The 16,475-nt window shown below is 37.6% G+C and overlaps 1 protein-coding gene across 2 annotated transcripts in view; it reads right to left on the bottom strand.

Moving 5' to 3' along the window:
* Positions 1–16,475, bottom strand: part of LOC145984524 (uncharacterized) — a 223,622-nt gene that overhangs the window by 117,362 nt on the left and 89,785 nt on the right. The window contains exon 1 of one of the 2 annotated variants that reach the window (XM_083118180.1): positions 7,886–8,074. The exons of the other annotated variant lie outside the window; for it this stretch is intronic. The gene's annotated coding sequence lies outside the window, so the exon portion shown is untranslated. Of the gene's footprint in view, positions 1–7,885; positions 8,075–16,475 lie in introns of those variants that run through there. 2 annotated transcript variants of the gene reach the window in all.

The following is a 16,475-nucleotide window of genomic DNA, read 5'->3' as shown; positions in this document are numbered from 1 at the left end:
TTTGTTCTGTTGGCTATCATTTACGGAAGAACAGGAAATTTATCGGAAAACATGTTGCATGTGAATACGTTATATTTTCTGCTTACATATGTACAGTGTTAATGTCGAGTGTTGACAGGTGGTATATACTGCTGTGTTTACTTACGGCGAAATATTGAGGATTGCTGCAGACGATCCCTTGCAGTGCTTGACACTTGGTGCTGGAGCGTTTAATACTTGTCTATGTTATTTAGACGTATGTTCTTGCCAGGTACTTTTGAATTTCTCCGCAAAAGGAAAGTGTCCGAATACACAGAAAGTTTCGATCTGTACGCATTTTTTCAAATGGGAAACAGAAGCTGATATTCGTGACCTCCAAGGGGAATACCTTATTGGCTCTGAGCAAGAAATGTCTCAAATGTAACAACCTGTAGCAGGAATGTGAGAACGCAGTTGAAAAAAAAAAAAAATAAGGCATCGTGCAGAAAGTAGATTCGCATATTTCGTTACAGCAACCACATAGCAGGAAAAAATTCAAGGTATGTATTTCTATTTCTTCAAGATATAATTCTAAAGCATTAGTCCGTTGGTATTAAGTTAGATGTACGGTTTGATTATGTAAATTTTAAGCTGAGTTAAATTTTACGTTGCTTTTGTGTATGTATGTGTGCGTGTACAACAGTACTTCATAATACGCCTAGATACGTTGGGTTCACTTAAGTTGGCCAAATTTGTGGACAAATAAATCTCGGTTACTCGTGGTTCCACGCCTTGAAACTATTTTTACGTCACGTAAAATTTGGAGATTTTTCTATTAAAAATAATCGAGGGACGAGGGAGTAAATGTTGTTACCCCCCCCCCCAGAAATTATAGCAAGTTTTTGACACACAGACAAATGAACCCAGTAGGTTTTTAGTAGGGGTCAGGCTGCTCAAAAAGCATTTTGAATGCCGCTAGAGGTAGGAAAATGGAGCTTAATTTATTATAACAACATACATTTTTCAAGAACATTAAATCAAAAGGGTATATCTCTGACCTCCATAACCATCCTTCGGTACGCCTATGCGCACACCCACACTGAATGTGGAGATTGGGAAAGCAAAACGGTACTTGGACCTTCTTGAGCAATTTTAGGGGAGCTAAAAGTGACTTGTCCCATGCAGTTTTGCACAATATTCTCAAGGTCATGCCCCACTACATATCAATTTACAGATAATCATCACTGTGTTCCTACTTGTTGAGCTATGGCATCAACTACTTCCTCCCCAGCCCCCCACCTTCCCCCCAAAAATAGCTGGTGTACTACTAGATACTCGTATATTATCGTCATCTGGACAAAGGCCCAAGTAAATACGAGTACAGTTGGTAGCACTTCAATACATGCGTGGTAGTGATAACATATGTAATTTCTTAATATATTTTTTAGTTTCATTTTTTTTAATACAACGGTTTTCAAGAAAAATCAAGAAGAACTGTTTTGCTTGCTTTTTCCACCAATGAGCGGAGAGTTCAAAACAACTTTGCGCGTTTGTTGTTATTCACATGTAGGTGACTAAAACGACAGTTGGTGGGCGTTATGTGCTTGACAGAAAGTAATTCGTGCTCAGGGGACCTTGATGGTTGTGCAAGAAGCATCGGCGGATTAATGCCCTCTGGTGTGGGCAGATGGCTTTATAACTATCGGCCGCCGCTATATTATACCCTGTCCCAGCTAACTGTAGAGCAGGGCCACGCATAGCGGCAGAGGAGAATGGAGGAGGGAAATCGAGTGGTGAAAGCGCAGCGTTGCCAACCGTACGATCCAGACCTTAGTCCGTAAGCTAAATGTACGGCTAGTCAAAATTTGCACTTGCTGTTTTGTCCCTAATATTTCCCTAAGAAATTCTTAAACCAAGCGTACGGACCTGGAGACAAAAATACGATCCGTTTGCCAAGCGTATACGGTATTATCGTTTGCAAAAGTTTGCAACGCTGACAGAGAGAAGCAGGGAAAGCGGGTAACTCCAGTCGTCCATTCCGCAATCCCGTTTCTCTCACTGTTCATTGGTGGAGCCTTCTCGCGTCACCACTTGCGCAGAGACTTGTTCTCGTTCGCCTGGTCTACAGTTAGCTGGTACAGGGTATAGTGAATATTTATCCTGGTACAAGAGAAGGTCTAAGTATGAGCGAAGGTTTAAATATGGGTTTTGGAATTATCAGCGCTCCCGGGTGCTGCAACCTGGCAGAGGCTATTGGAACTGGTTATCAGTCAAGGACAAAGGTTGCGGCGCCAATTCGCAAGAGAAAATGGTGGTGGCTCAGCCTTGGACGCTGTTATAGAATTGCGACCTCCGAAAACATTTTGCAGGTAGGCTATGTTTTAACTCAGCGTTTTCTGAATTCTCATCTGCTTTGCATAGGTTATGATATTAGCGGTACATAAAACAAATATGGGCTTTTATAATGCCATGATTTGTTTCTGAAATATGTACCACAGAGAGTGAAAATAAATTGAAGAAGAAAAATAGCGTGATGGTCTAAATATGGGCTATGACATGTCTAATGTTGAGATCACATTTTCAACAAATATTTGGATGTTTTTTTTAATTTCGATTTTTCCCATTCCTCGTGATTTTCAAAACAACAGATTATTCATAAATATCAATTTTATAATGTTTTAGCGATAAATGACTTTTTTAAAATTGCAATTGTTCTTTTCTGATACTGCCACTAGTAGCCCATATTTAGACCACAATTTTGAAATACATAATTTTACCACTTTTTGGAAATTGCTTTTTTTTAAATAGAGACTTTCTATACTTTAGCATGCTATTACATTTAAGTATATATTTCATAGATAGGCATTTTAAAGGCAGGTGCTTGATATATTAATTTTTTCTCCGAAAATGACAACATAAAAAGGGGGGCCCATATTTAGACCGTTTCCTCTACAGTTTCCGCCACTAGGTGGTCTGTCATTTGCAAGCAGAGCTTGCCAGCTGTCACGTGAGTACATCAATACTGGCAGGAGAGCTGGAGATAGCATGTGTTTTGTTCTCTGCCAGCCAGCGCTCGCCGTTCCCTTTATGAGGAGGAATTTGAACATGGTCAGTCACATGTTCACACCTAACATCCGTTTGGCAACAACAAGCTGCAGACGACAGACCACTCAGTGGCGAGAACTGTACCAGGATAAACATTTTGGCCTATTCTGTCAGGAAGGCTTACGTTCAATTTACACGTCGTCTCGCTTAATTTTAGACATCAAGGTGCGGCTGCACTTTACTCTTGCATCAATTGGCGATTTGTTGTTATTTTTAAACCTCTCAAAGGGGAAGATTATTGTAAATTTTAGATGATTTGAGGAATGATTGCCCCAACTTTAGACATCATAGGGTACAATCGAACTTTAACGTATGGGAAAGACATCACCATTTTCTCTTATATTGAAAATGTATTGTTAACCCTTGTTAACGTGGTTACAATTTCAAACTAGAAGCGTCTGAACTGACAGACCACAGTGGAACATTTGCTTTTTCTTCAGCATGAAAAGGCATTTATTTTTTAAAACATTCTTTTCTAGTTTCATCCAACTGTTTGGAAACTTGTCAAGATGTACATTGACTGTATTTAAACAAAAAAATGTACAATACTTTAAACAAAACCATAAGTCCCTTTTCAAAAAAAATCTAGCATTTTAAAATATAGTGAATACTTCATAAAATTTGATGCACAAAATGGAAATATCAATACTGAGCGTATTAAGTAATCAATGTGTTTTATTAAAAAGTCGAAATCACCCTCAAACTTAAACATCGAAAAGTTTGCTTACATGTGTTTAACCAAATATTGATACGCAATTGAAAACAATTCTGAAGCTGCAGATTTTTTACTTTCAATTAGGTATTCATAACGTACGATTGATTGAATGAATTGGGTTATTTTACGTTGTTTTTCTGCTATTTTTGACTAATCGCGACGGTAGAGATGAATGGTGATGCAATGACATGGATGAAGGGACAATGACAAACTCATCTGGATGACACAACAGAAGCTCCACAGAGGATTATACTGGCTGCGAGTCCAGACGCCAGAGCCTCGTTAGTATGCAAAATGCAGTCTAGGGTGTACTACGTTGAAGAGAGTTTGACATTTGAGTGCTTACAAGAAAATCACGACTTACACCCCACGAAATAATATGATATAATTACATAAATGTAACTCTTGAAATACTATTAAAACAAATATGAAAATACAAAAAGGCGATTTTTTTAAATTTTGAAACTAAGTCACTTAAAATAATAATGACTACATAAATATGTAGTTTAGACTAAATGAATACAACTAAATTCACTACAAAGGGAAAATAAGAAAAAATATTTTCCAGTTCTGTTCTGTTAAAATTTAAAATGTTTCTTCTTAAAGAGAATTCAACAATGGAATACAACTGGTAACATGGGTCTGATAGACCCCCAAGACGCTAGTGCGGGAGAGGGGGAGAGCCCAGAATGAGAAGTCATAGGGTACATGGGAGAGAAAGCGCTGCGGCAGTTTGTATCACACAAAGAGGGACCAATGAAATTTCACTGTCCGAGCACATGTTAATTTTAGAATTCTAAGAAAGGTGGTTGCCGCTCAGTGGCGCCAACTTTCTTAAAACATTTGGTGGGCTTAAAATCAAAACATTTGAGTTATAAGTTCGCAAGAAAATTTCATGAATTCATCATATTCATGTACTACAGTACCATGACATTAATGCACACCAACAATGCAGTCTTACTATAAAAAACTGTTATTTATTGATTTCAATAAGCAATCCACCATGAATTACGATAAGAAATATGTAATAATAATAATAATAATAATAACACGACAAAATATTTGGAGGGTTTGAGCCCCACGGCCCATATACGTTGGTTTGTCAATGTTGCCGATTGTAAGTTATGGTTGAGTTGGTGTTGTAAGTCACACTTTATGCACATTAAGGCTAATCGGGAATGAACCTACAGTTTAAAGTGGGATCCGAACCACTATATGCCTCCACAGAGTATCGAAACCGGTACCCGTTGATAACAAGACAACTTGTAGGTTATGCCCAAGATATAGGTTATAGGTTCGAAAAATGGGGAAGGTAGGTTTGTTTGATAGGTTTATAATTGATCTATCCATTGTCTGTCCTTGCAGTGGCAAACTTCTGCTTCCTAATGTAGAAATGAAAGAAATACTTTGTACAATAAACAAGCAGGCAAATAATTGATACTTTATGGGTATTGATTTAGTTAATTCCAGTAGCGGATCTTTTCATCATTATTGCAAATATTTCGTATATTAGAAGTCAGATGAAAGTAAATAACTCAAGTATCTGAGCTATGCTTATTCAATTTATAAATGACATAAAGGCCTACTTATTTATTTCTAAGATAAGTATCTCTATTAAAACAATATTTTTTTTAAAAATATATGTGGTATACTTGCCCTTCAATATCTCAAACCATTTCCTTTCAAGTTATCATTGTCAGACAGAAATATATTTGAAGTTTCAAAATTATTAAATTTTATTTCTGTCGCTTTCTTTATAAACATTAAATCTTCTAGGGATGTAAGGGGTGACCCTTCCACGTAGTACACCCTGGACTGCATTTTTGCAGACTAACGAGGCTCTGGCGTCTGGGCCTATGGCCAGTATAATCTCTGTAGGGTTGTGTGTGTGTTATCTTAACGTGTGCTGAGTGCCCCTTTACAGTCTCAGCTCTTAACACAAGTAAGAATATTTTAGTGCGGCATTACAGTTGATATATTAGTTATATTTTAGTTATGGTAAGGGGCTGGACCACGTGTAATGTGGCGGGTGCAAAATAGCGTAAGTGCTGACACACCCAAAATTACAAATTCAATCAATCAATTAATTAAATCTTCTATTAATTATGTGTGACCTCAATTGCATATTATTTTTCATTTCAAAATTTATCCATACTTCGTAGTAAAACCAGTTTCAACGTTGGACAACTATGCAACTATGTATTATCAGTTATAAACAAGAAATGTTAAGAATGTTGAAGGGAGTAAAAGAAGCAATAGCCCAAACACGCTTTTGTCTAAATAAATTATTAATAAAGTGCCTTAAAAGATGGTAAATTCTGGTTTGGATCCCACTTTAAACCGTGGGTCTAGTCCCGATTAGCCTGTATGTGCATAAAAAGTGGACTTTTTTTAAAAAACAAGATGGTAAATCAGTATTTAGATTTGTTTAAGTATCAAAATTTGGGGGGTTGCTTGGTCAGAGTCCGATAATCCTTTAATGCATAAACACACACACAAGTATAAATTATAACTTGTGACTTTGTAAAAAATCATTGAAGTTTCCTCTCAACTGGAAATTTTTCAAATATCACATTGTTCACAAGTAAATCCTTGAAATTCTTCCCCTCTTTACCCACACCCTTCACTATACATTCCATAATTGTCATTGCCTCTCTCAGTTAACTAGTAAAAACTATTGCTATCATTATGGAAAAATAGAGTATATACAAAAAATCACAAATGAATAGGAATACCAATAAATTGGGCTTTCCAATGAAAACCCAAACTTCGCTGCGATCCATGCGATAATAACAACGCCACCAATAATATCGCCAACAACAATGTTATCGTCAGTTTCAATGAGAGTTTATTCATTTGTTCTTAAATAAGGTTTAATAATTCATTAACATGGTGAGTTAAATATTATCGTTAATTATCATCAAATTAAGACCAGTACGCATGATCTTGAATGAGAGAATTCACATGAAAAATTACCACGACGTTTCGGTCCAAGTGTATTGGACGAAGCTGCGGAGGAAACTGCTACAACCAAAATTGGAATTGGTACAGATTTTTCTTTAGTTATAATTTTCTTTTGTGCACAGTTGGGCTAATCGAGACTGCACCTACAGTTTAAAGTTCATCCAAACTTCCATGCGCCTCCACCGGCTGTCGAACCAGAGACCACTTGGTTACTAGGTAACTGCATTACCACTATACGCTGTTGAGGATGCCCTTGTAGGTATAATTGAATGGGTAATTACAAAACACAAAGTAATTTCCTTATTTCAAATTCTTTCACACTATTATTGAAGCAATCATAGATGTAAACATTAGAAGCAACGGAATGTAGCAGTCTTTGAATACCTTGCATAAGCTTAATAAAAGAGAACAACCCTTCCTTTTTAGGTGTTAATTTATGTACACGAAAATGTTTCATTCTTCATCTTCCTCACCGAATCTATGAATCACAAGTTTCGTTCCAGTCTTTCCTGGAAATTGAATGAACAACCAGTACCCGACCAGGATATGGCATTCAGAGGAGTTGAAGCATGTGTAGAAAGTAGAATCTGACACAAATACTTACACAGGCAAGGAAGGAAAAGCGCAAAACAAGAGTATGTAAATGCAACACAAAAATTCCATAAAGCCTAAAGTTAGTCGTGCGTCTTAATGACACCAAGGTCACTATGTGCTCGAGATACGTGTCGGAAGGAATGAGATCGCTTTATTACATCGTTTATTTTTAGAGGCAACGTAAGCGAACTTTTCATTTTTCTCGTTTCAACAGGTGAGTTTTCAACTGCACCATGTGTTCTAATTCATAATGTAATTAATCGAGATGACAACACGAGAAGTATCACCAACATGAACCATGTGGATTTGTTATTGTATAGCAAGTTGCTGTAGCGTAAGCTAAGTTGTGTACAAACAGAACAGAATGTACAAATTATGTACACACAAGCACAATGTAACTTTCCACGACTGCTCTGAATATGTTGGTTTTAGGTTACTGACACCGTGGCGAATCACGATCAGGGTTACGTGCTTATTCGCTTGTAAAAATCACCCGCCACAGCCATTCTGCTAAGCCTTGTCTGCAAGCAGAGAGACGCTTGTACTCACCTTTTGTCGTAATACTGTGTAAATCGTCCTCCAGTTCTTCTTACACCGACACAAGATACCTGCACCAAGGTAACACGTTCAACACACACACGTACAGTACGTATAAGTTAACAAAACAACTATATTCGCTCGTTGCGGCGAAAGAACACAAGACGAATACGAGATTCAGCGCGCACAATCCGAGTTAGTCTGAACCTTTGAACTCATTAGCCGTGCAGTGCACAGGTAGGCCACCCTGCGGGGACGCAGCTTACGTCATTTCTGCTCAGCCTGACCCCTAGCGGTGGACTGGAAAAGCAGAATAATACCTGTGAAGGTGTATTGTCTGCATTTACAGCTTTCCTTCCCCTTGCAGCAGTTACGCTCTTAGCCACATCTCTCTTTTGCAGCTGCCTTCGTGACTTGAGAATGGCAATAAGAACTCCAACGGCAAGGAATGGCGCTAGTATATGAATTAATATTGGAGTCAGCGACAAAAGAAGAACAGCTGTTGCTTTCGTTCAGACATATGTTAGAAACTAAAGGTAAAAAATACGGTACCCTTTTTTTCCTCGCTCTTCATTATATTTATGGCAAAATCAAATTCAGCAACAAAATTCAATATTAAGCCGTGCTTTGGTTCAAATGTAAATCAGGTGTCATGAGCAGGGGTGCCCACAAGGGGGGGGGGGGTTATGGGGGCAAACTGTGCCATCTAAATTTTGGGGGGGATTTTTTCCATAATGTAATATAAAATTCAACATCTATTTATTTTTCCAAAATAAATGTAAAGACGTTTACACCTTAGGTACACCATATTTAATCCATTAGATGAAGAAAATGAAGTATTTAGAGGTAGCGATGCTCACAAGTTGGATTTGTGGACTCACGTTATGTTCCAGCAACTTTTTTTTGGCGGGGGGGGGGGGGAACAAATTTATTGTGATGGAAATTTGATGTGAAACAGTACAGCATTTGGCACAAGTTGAATAAGTTATTAACTATCTATTGCTGTTACATAAATAGCAAATTCTAGACTGCCAAGGTCCAATTCTTACACATTAGGTCTTAAATCGACACCTGGATTCAGGTAGGGGATTGAGGATTAAACGTTGGGGAAGGGAGGGACAATATCCGACTATTGAATATCAATATTAAATCTTAGATTATCCTGGAGAGTTTAGTTAAGGGGGGGGGGGGCTGAACATTAAATTTGGGGGGATATCCAACTCTTGTGTATTAATATTACGTCTGAGATTGTAGCGGAAAATGTGGTTTGAGGACGGAGAATTTTTTTGTTTTGGAGGGGGTAATATCTAGGTACTCTTCAATATCAACAGTAAGTCCAAAATTTTGGTTGGAGGATAGAATATTATATTTGAGGGGAGGAGATATGGAGCTCTTAATAAAGTGTAAAATCTTAGATTGTCAAGGGATTTCTTTAGGGTTCGAACATTATATTTGGGAACTATATTTAGCGATATGGTATGCGCACGTTTCGGCGCCGAACATGGGAAAAGAGAAGTTGGAAAAGAGTAAATATCGAGGGATCCTATGAAAGTACTGACGTCCCATTAAATTAATATTCTTGCAAGCCTGAAAAGAAATGGATATAAAAATTTTCTTGCTCGCTTCGCTCGCAGCGTTGCGTTACAAAAGTGCGTGTCTGGCATTTCCATGAGACGATTGTGAAGAATTATACTGTAGCTGCATTGCAAGGCATAAACAATATTCTCGATATTTATTAATAATATAATTTTTTAAAATACAATGTTTACTGTCGGTATACTGCTTAATTTAAAGCAGGTGAGTCATTTTGATGATATGGTTCTATTAGCAATATTATTATTGTATTATTGATTCCCTGTAGGCTATACTACAATAGTTGTACTGTGTACTTCATAGTAACGCCTTGCACATTACTCGATAAAACAGGAGAATAAATAGTGTCAAATTCGCATTTCTAACTTATTGTTGCAGGGTAATTTTGCTTTAGCAAGTGAAATTTGCACTTAGGATGAAATTCATGTAATTTTTACTATGGATTACTAAAAACATTGTAATTACCCGAAGCAGAGGGGGTGGGTTCTTTGAAGGAGGCACCTTATTATATTCTCGCCCCGGCCTTAGAAAATTCTAGCTAGGGTTCTGTAATTTTCGATCTTAAGTTGTGTAAGACTTTGTGTTACATACCCAAATTGTGGGTTATTAAGATCTTGTTCTCCAACCACAAACATTGTTTAAATACATATTTATATAATTATGACACTTGAGATTGCTAGCTTTCGGTTATTTCGAAAATTTAAACCATTAAAAAATATGGACAGTTTAACAGGCTATTGTATTCAAATAAAATTAATTACATATTCATCCAAAATATTTTGAGGGGTAATGCATCCACGGTCTAGCTGGGGGATGGAAACCTCTGTTTAAGGAGGACGGGCAGATCAAGTATTGTGTTCAATAAAGTTTAAAAAAAACGTTACTTTCAGTAGAAACGCTATCGTAATTAAATATTTCATGCGGATTACCACATGATTTGGGGAGGGGGGCGCTTGACGAGATTTAGGGGGATTGTGCCATTGGCCTTGGGGAGGATGGGCACCCCTGATCATGAGCAAACATGCGTACTGGTAACCTCTTTAAATGACGTATTCACTGTTTTATTTTGAGGATTTTTTCTTTTTACCGGAGCTGATTCGCGTTTGGATGCCTGCCCCCTGCCACGCACCCTACGATTATGTTACAGCTGTACCTTAAACATACATTGATTGATTGATTGAGCTGATGTTTTACGTCCACTTCACGCACAGTAACACTAATCGGGACTGGACATACAGTTTAAAGTGGGATCCGAACCATAATGTGCCTCCACCGGGTATTGAGCTTGGACCCCTTGATTACAAGGCGACGTCACTACCACTGCGCCATCGGGGAGGCCCTGTATAAAATACAGTCAAAATTTATGGAAAGAAATTTATAAACCTTAATTATACAAATTCATTTTTATCCCATTCACGAAATGTTATATATAATATAATTTTATGTAATAGATAATTTTTAAACAAGCATGAACATTAAAAAAAAGTTTGTCTTGTCTACTTTTCCTGGCTTATTTTACAGTCTATTTGTGAGGGAGGGAGATGAACAGAACATCCCTCTGCACTCCAAAAATGGTATAGGTCTCCCCGATGGCGCAGTGGTTGCGTCGTCGCCTTGTAATCAAGGGGTCCCGGGTTCGATACCCGGTGGAGGCACATAGTGGTACGGATCCCACTTTAAACTGTAGGTTCAGTCCCGATTAGCCTTACTGTGCATAAAGTGTACTTAAAACACCAAATCAACCAATACAAAAATGGTATGTCTTGAATTTGCAACAACCATGTCACTGAACTTGGGAAGAGAATACAACGAAAAAATTATATCCGTCAGAACGACCGATCCGGGTCCATCCCAAGAATCTTTGTTTACCATCAGAATTAACTCGACTTTTCCAAGTTCAGGGGCCGAGCGTGGAGGAGTAGTTATGACAGCGCGCTACGACGCCAGGGGTCCGGTTTCGAATCCCGGACTGCGCATGGGTGTTCTTTGTAAGTGTCCCTCCAGAAGTTTCATCATGTCACCACTCATCCTTATCGTCGCGATTAGCCTTAAGTGGCAGAAAAGCAACGCTAAATAACAAAAATCAAATCCAACTAAGTTAAGGGCATCGCTTGGACTACAGTTTAGTAATAAAAGTTTTAAAATATAATTAGTGGATCGGAAAGGGTGAGGATTACCTCACCAGTGCTGCGGCATTGCATCTGCAGCTGAAATTATTATATATTGGAGGGGTGGTGATCAGCGGTTTGAAGTGGAAAATGTTTGCTGGGGGATGTTTGGATGAACCTTGGGGTTAGGTAGGGGGATGCTCCTATGGTTTAACATGGTGACAATGAGGCAGCTGGGGAGATGCTTTGCGAAAATTTTGCTAGCTGAGGGATACCATCCCTCCGCATCTTCGAGCATTGCTGGTGATTGCATTCAAGTGACATTAGATATCACATTTCAAAATGGCGGACGTTGGAGCTCATATTTTCATAACAGCTGTGTCCTGCAGACACCGACTCCGTCCAATTTTCTGATTCCTTCTTCTGTCGCTTCTGGTCACTTTCTGATCTCTTCTGGATTACTTTGATACTATTTGTTATTTCTCTAATAGAATCTCAAAACATTAGGATATCAAAATAAGCTAAAGTTTTTTGTGACCTCTCCGTTAAATACGTTCTCAAAAATTAGTGTATTAACTAATCGAAATTAGTTTTAGAAATGAATGTAAATAAAACTGCATAACAAAATACGGTGCTGATATCATTTGTCAAAGAGTTTGCCGTGTACATCTTTATGTTGGATGTTCACAAGTGTAAATCTGTTAATTGTTTAAGTCCACTTTATGCACACAAAGGCTAATCGGGACTGGGCCTACAGTTTGAAGCGGAGATCCGAACCACTATGTGTCGCCACCGAGTATCGAATTCACTTGAAAGCCGTCCACTTGGTTGCGACTAGGTAGATACCAAGGATGCTTCTTATGGAAAAAAGTGCAACCCAAATCTACCTTTACTGTGCTAATACTGAAATACTGAAGTCTGGTATTTCCTATGTATCTAAATTGATTGATTGATTTGCTTGATTGTACTTCGCTTCTTGTGCCACTTTTGGCTAATTTGCAAAGATAAGGATGAGTGATGATATGATGAAATTGATGAATGGACACTCACAAACATCCATGCTCAGGCCGGGATTCGAACCCCGGACCTATGTATCTAAAAAATAACAATATATCCAAATATTGAAATATGGAAATATCGAAAAGATGGATACAATCTCAGATTCCGAAAATTCTAAACTCAAGTCTCGTCCAGAGCATGGGGTTTTCCTTGTTTTTCATTTATTTTATACAATCATAATTTATTCTCAGTCAAATTTAACCTAAAGAAGGCAAAAAAAAAAACTGGAGTAAAATAAAACTTTAATATTTTAGTAAGAAATAAAAATACTTTCAATTTTGATTTCAAATAATTTTCTTTCAATATATGTAATCACGCAAAATATATTCTGCTCTACAGTGGCGGCGATTGGGTGTCAAACCTGGGGGGGGGGGGGGGGGCAAGAACTTCCTCTTTGCAGACAAGGTCAGCATTAAGAGATCACAGTGCGTGCAAAAAGAGGGGGGGGCAACTGCCTCCTAAGGCGACCCAATCGCCGCCACTGGTGCTTCAGTATTTAAAAAAACACAAAAAAAACTTGTATATGGTAGAATCAAAACACATCCTTGGCGCCACCGAGATAAACTTGATACAAATTATTTCTCATTTTGCTTCATTACAATTTAGAACACACTTCAAAATATCATAAAAAATATGTCAGATATAGTATTTTAAAATTCTGATTATAGTTAAAAGGCTATCGTTAATTCTTATTATTTGCTGAATATTATCGAAAATACTCCATTAATAAAGAGGTAACTCGTTTCAAAATATTTTTTTTCAGAAATAAATCTACATAATTTTCATGCTTCTGTATGTTGGAAAATATTATTTTAGCGCGCACTGAAATATCATACCGCATTTTCCATGATTCATTACTGAGAATGAATCGTAAAGCCTGATTAATAAGCAACAAATATTAGTTCTTCCATTAGTTTCTAGTATAAAAGTCAGTATAAAAGTTAAAAATGTTTGACGTTATATGAATGAAATAAATGAGCTGAATCCAGTTACAAAGTATGTGCATCATTACCATTACAGTAACAGGTGTGATATTTTATGTTGTTGCGTGTTTTCAGCGTCCCTTGGTTTTTCAAGATTCACACTAGGCACGAAGGCTTTCTCTGTATCGCAACAGAAGGCATGGGTGGTTGTACTGGTTAGTTGCTTTACACCGCGCTTTTAAGGAGTTGTTATCACGTTTAAAAATATCTTCTCAGAAGTCCTGTAGGCATTGTCTTGTTAATTAGACAAACAGTGCAAAACACTGAGTCATTGGACTGTACGGTCACGTTGTAGTGTATGTAGACAAGAGTTTTGCTTCGCAAGTCTGCATGCGGTTGGCGTGGGAAATGAGAAGTGAAAGAGAGAAATATGTGTGCAGCACGAATGTAAACTGAAGCATATATAAATTTCTCACATTCCAGTGTGTTCAGCAGTAAAATACATATCTCTCCCTTACCTTTAATTCTTATGCGATAGCATGCCGCATGCAATTGCAAAATAATCTGAGATATTTGCAAAGCGACCAGTGCAAACCTCAGATTCCTTTATAACAAAGGAGATGTCTACTGCGTACAGTTAGTTATTATTTCCGGAATCTCATTTTAGATTTCAGTCACGGAGGTCAGTAATTCATTGCTCTTTATGGCAGGAGAGAGAGGGAGACAGAAGCGCTTTGACTGTATGAGAGTGCTGAAATGAATTATGGCCATTTACACTTGCCGCGCTTCAATGATTAGAAATTGCATCACTAATTAGAGACGATGCGCTCTACTTTGGCACGTGCAAAAACTGCAATATTAAATCCCAGCCTGAAATAATTGCAAAGAACCGTAACGTTTATTATATTGATGCATTCTAATGACGTATAGTAGTGAACAGAAACAGATATTAATGGAATGCAGAGGTGATTTAAGAAGATAAGCAATCTATTGATACAAAATATTTTGATTTACTGCGACGAGCCCACAAAAGATATCCAAACTCTTTAATGTTAAAAAATAACTTTTAAGCAAAAATGATCACTCTACTACCCATTCATTTGTAATTAGTACCTCATCTCGCTTTCCATTACTCTGTCTGCGAAATTAAATAATATATAACAAATATTGCAGACTTTGATTTCAAAAGAGTACAGACTAGTAAGTAATTCTTCACACACAAAGAAATAGTATCAGAATATCGGTATCATACATACCAAAACTTTATACTTAACGTGGTAACATTATATACTAAATACCAAAATCGACACCAGACCGTAGTTGAAGGTATTACGCAGTGTGGGATGGGTTCTGTGACTGAATCCCTTGTAAAGTATGAATGTTTCTTTGTGGTGGTTAGAAGTTTCTATTTCAGTGGTTCCCTATCAAAATGTGATTAGTTATGCAGAAAAGCGAAGAAAAGTAGCTAGAACACAAATATGCACCTAACTAGTTGGAAAAGTTCCCTATCTCAGTTTGGTGTTCGCGATTCTGTCTGAGCTGGCATATTAATTCATAATAATTAACCAGGTTGTAGAACAGCAAAGTTAGCCACAGAACGACAAAGGAACATAATTTACAGGTATTTTAATATACATGGTAGGTGCCTGTCACCCGGGAGAGCCATGTTCGATTTCAGGTGGGAATTTTCCAAGCATTGCCTCTTCATGGAACAGCTCTGGGGGTTCATCCAGCCAATAATAAATGGGTGCCTGGAGGCAATACTATTGGGTAAATGCGGCGGTACCGTGGTGCTGACCACATCACCTCCACCAGTGGTAGACATTATGAATGTCTGTGGTCCTATCTCCTCCCTCCCCCTTTAATATGCCTGCACTGCACGTTGCAATATGAAAAGGGTAGCCCTGCCCCTAAATTGTATGTATATATATGAGGGGATGTGTGTGTGTGTGCATGTATAGTATGTATGTATGTATGTACAGTTTCCATCATGTTCAAAAGTTACAATATTCTCACTCAGTAGTGCATTGGATAAAATATGCAACATATAATGAAAGGTAAGAAAAAAGTGAAAATGTAATTTTTCAAAATTTGGGATACCATAGCAGAGAAATTTTCGAAAAATCTTTGTTGAGACAGTCCAAATGAGACAGTACTTTAAAAGCCAACTGCAACTATATTTTAAAAAGAAATTACTGGTTACAAGATCCCCAAAGAGGATTGGGCTATTCGTGATAGTTTCTTTCTTTTCGGAAGTTATGGAAAATAAGACAAGGGTACGCAAGTACAAGTTCATTACTCCTACAAAATAATAACTTTCCAGGTGGGTACTTCCTACAGGAAGTTAATAGGTTCTGAAACAACGCTTGGGAACAAATTTATTTAGCACTCAAGCAGAGACACTTAGCATGATTTCCTTACCCGCTAATAAGCAAACAACAAATGGACTTTGTTTTCTGCGTGCGGCAGATCTTGATTATCATTCGTTTCTTTCGGCTGTAATTTGTGTTTTTTGTAATGACAGCCCAAGTCGCCGAAACACACCTGATTCATAAAATCCTAGCCTTTATGATCATTTGCAGTATGATAGAGAAGGAACAAATTTTTCAATAAAAATATTCAAGGAAAGATAGAAGAGAAAATTCATAAAGATATGATTAAAACTCGAAATTCTGTTCATTTTCCCACATAAGTTTATAAAGTGTTGTTGCATTTTAGTGCACATGTGTTGCCGTAGTACAACAACGACAAAACGTTTACAGCCAGTAGATGGAAGCTAGACGAATATGTTTTTCATTAAAAATAACGTTTTGCTAATTGAGACCTTGTTTCGATGCCACAAGGTCTCGTACATCTGCATTACATTCAAGCACAGATTGAAGGTTGCCACTGGCATTTATTTTTCCTTTCAGAAAACGT

The sequence above is a fragment of the Lepisma saccharinum genome, chromosome 2 (assembly GCF_977018435.1).
Source record: "Lepisma saccharinum chromosome 2, izLepSacc3.1, whole genome shotgun sequence".
NCBI classification, from domain to species: domain Eukaryota; kingdom Metazoa; phylum Arthropoda; class Insecta; order Zygentoma; family Lepismatidae; genus Lepisma; species Lepisma saccharinum.
Note: the sequence above shows the minus strand (reverse complement) of the source record. Positions and strands in the feature narration are given on the sequence as shown.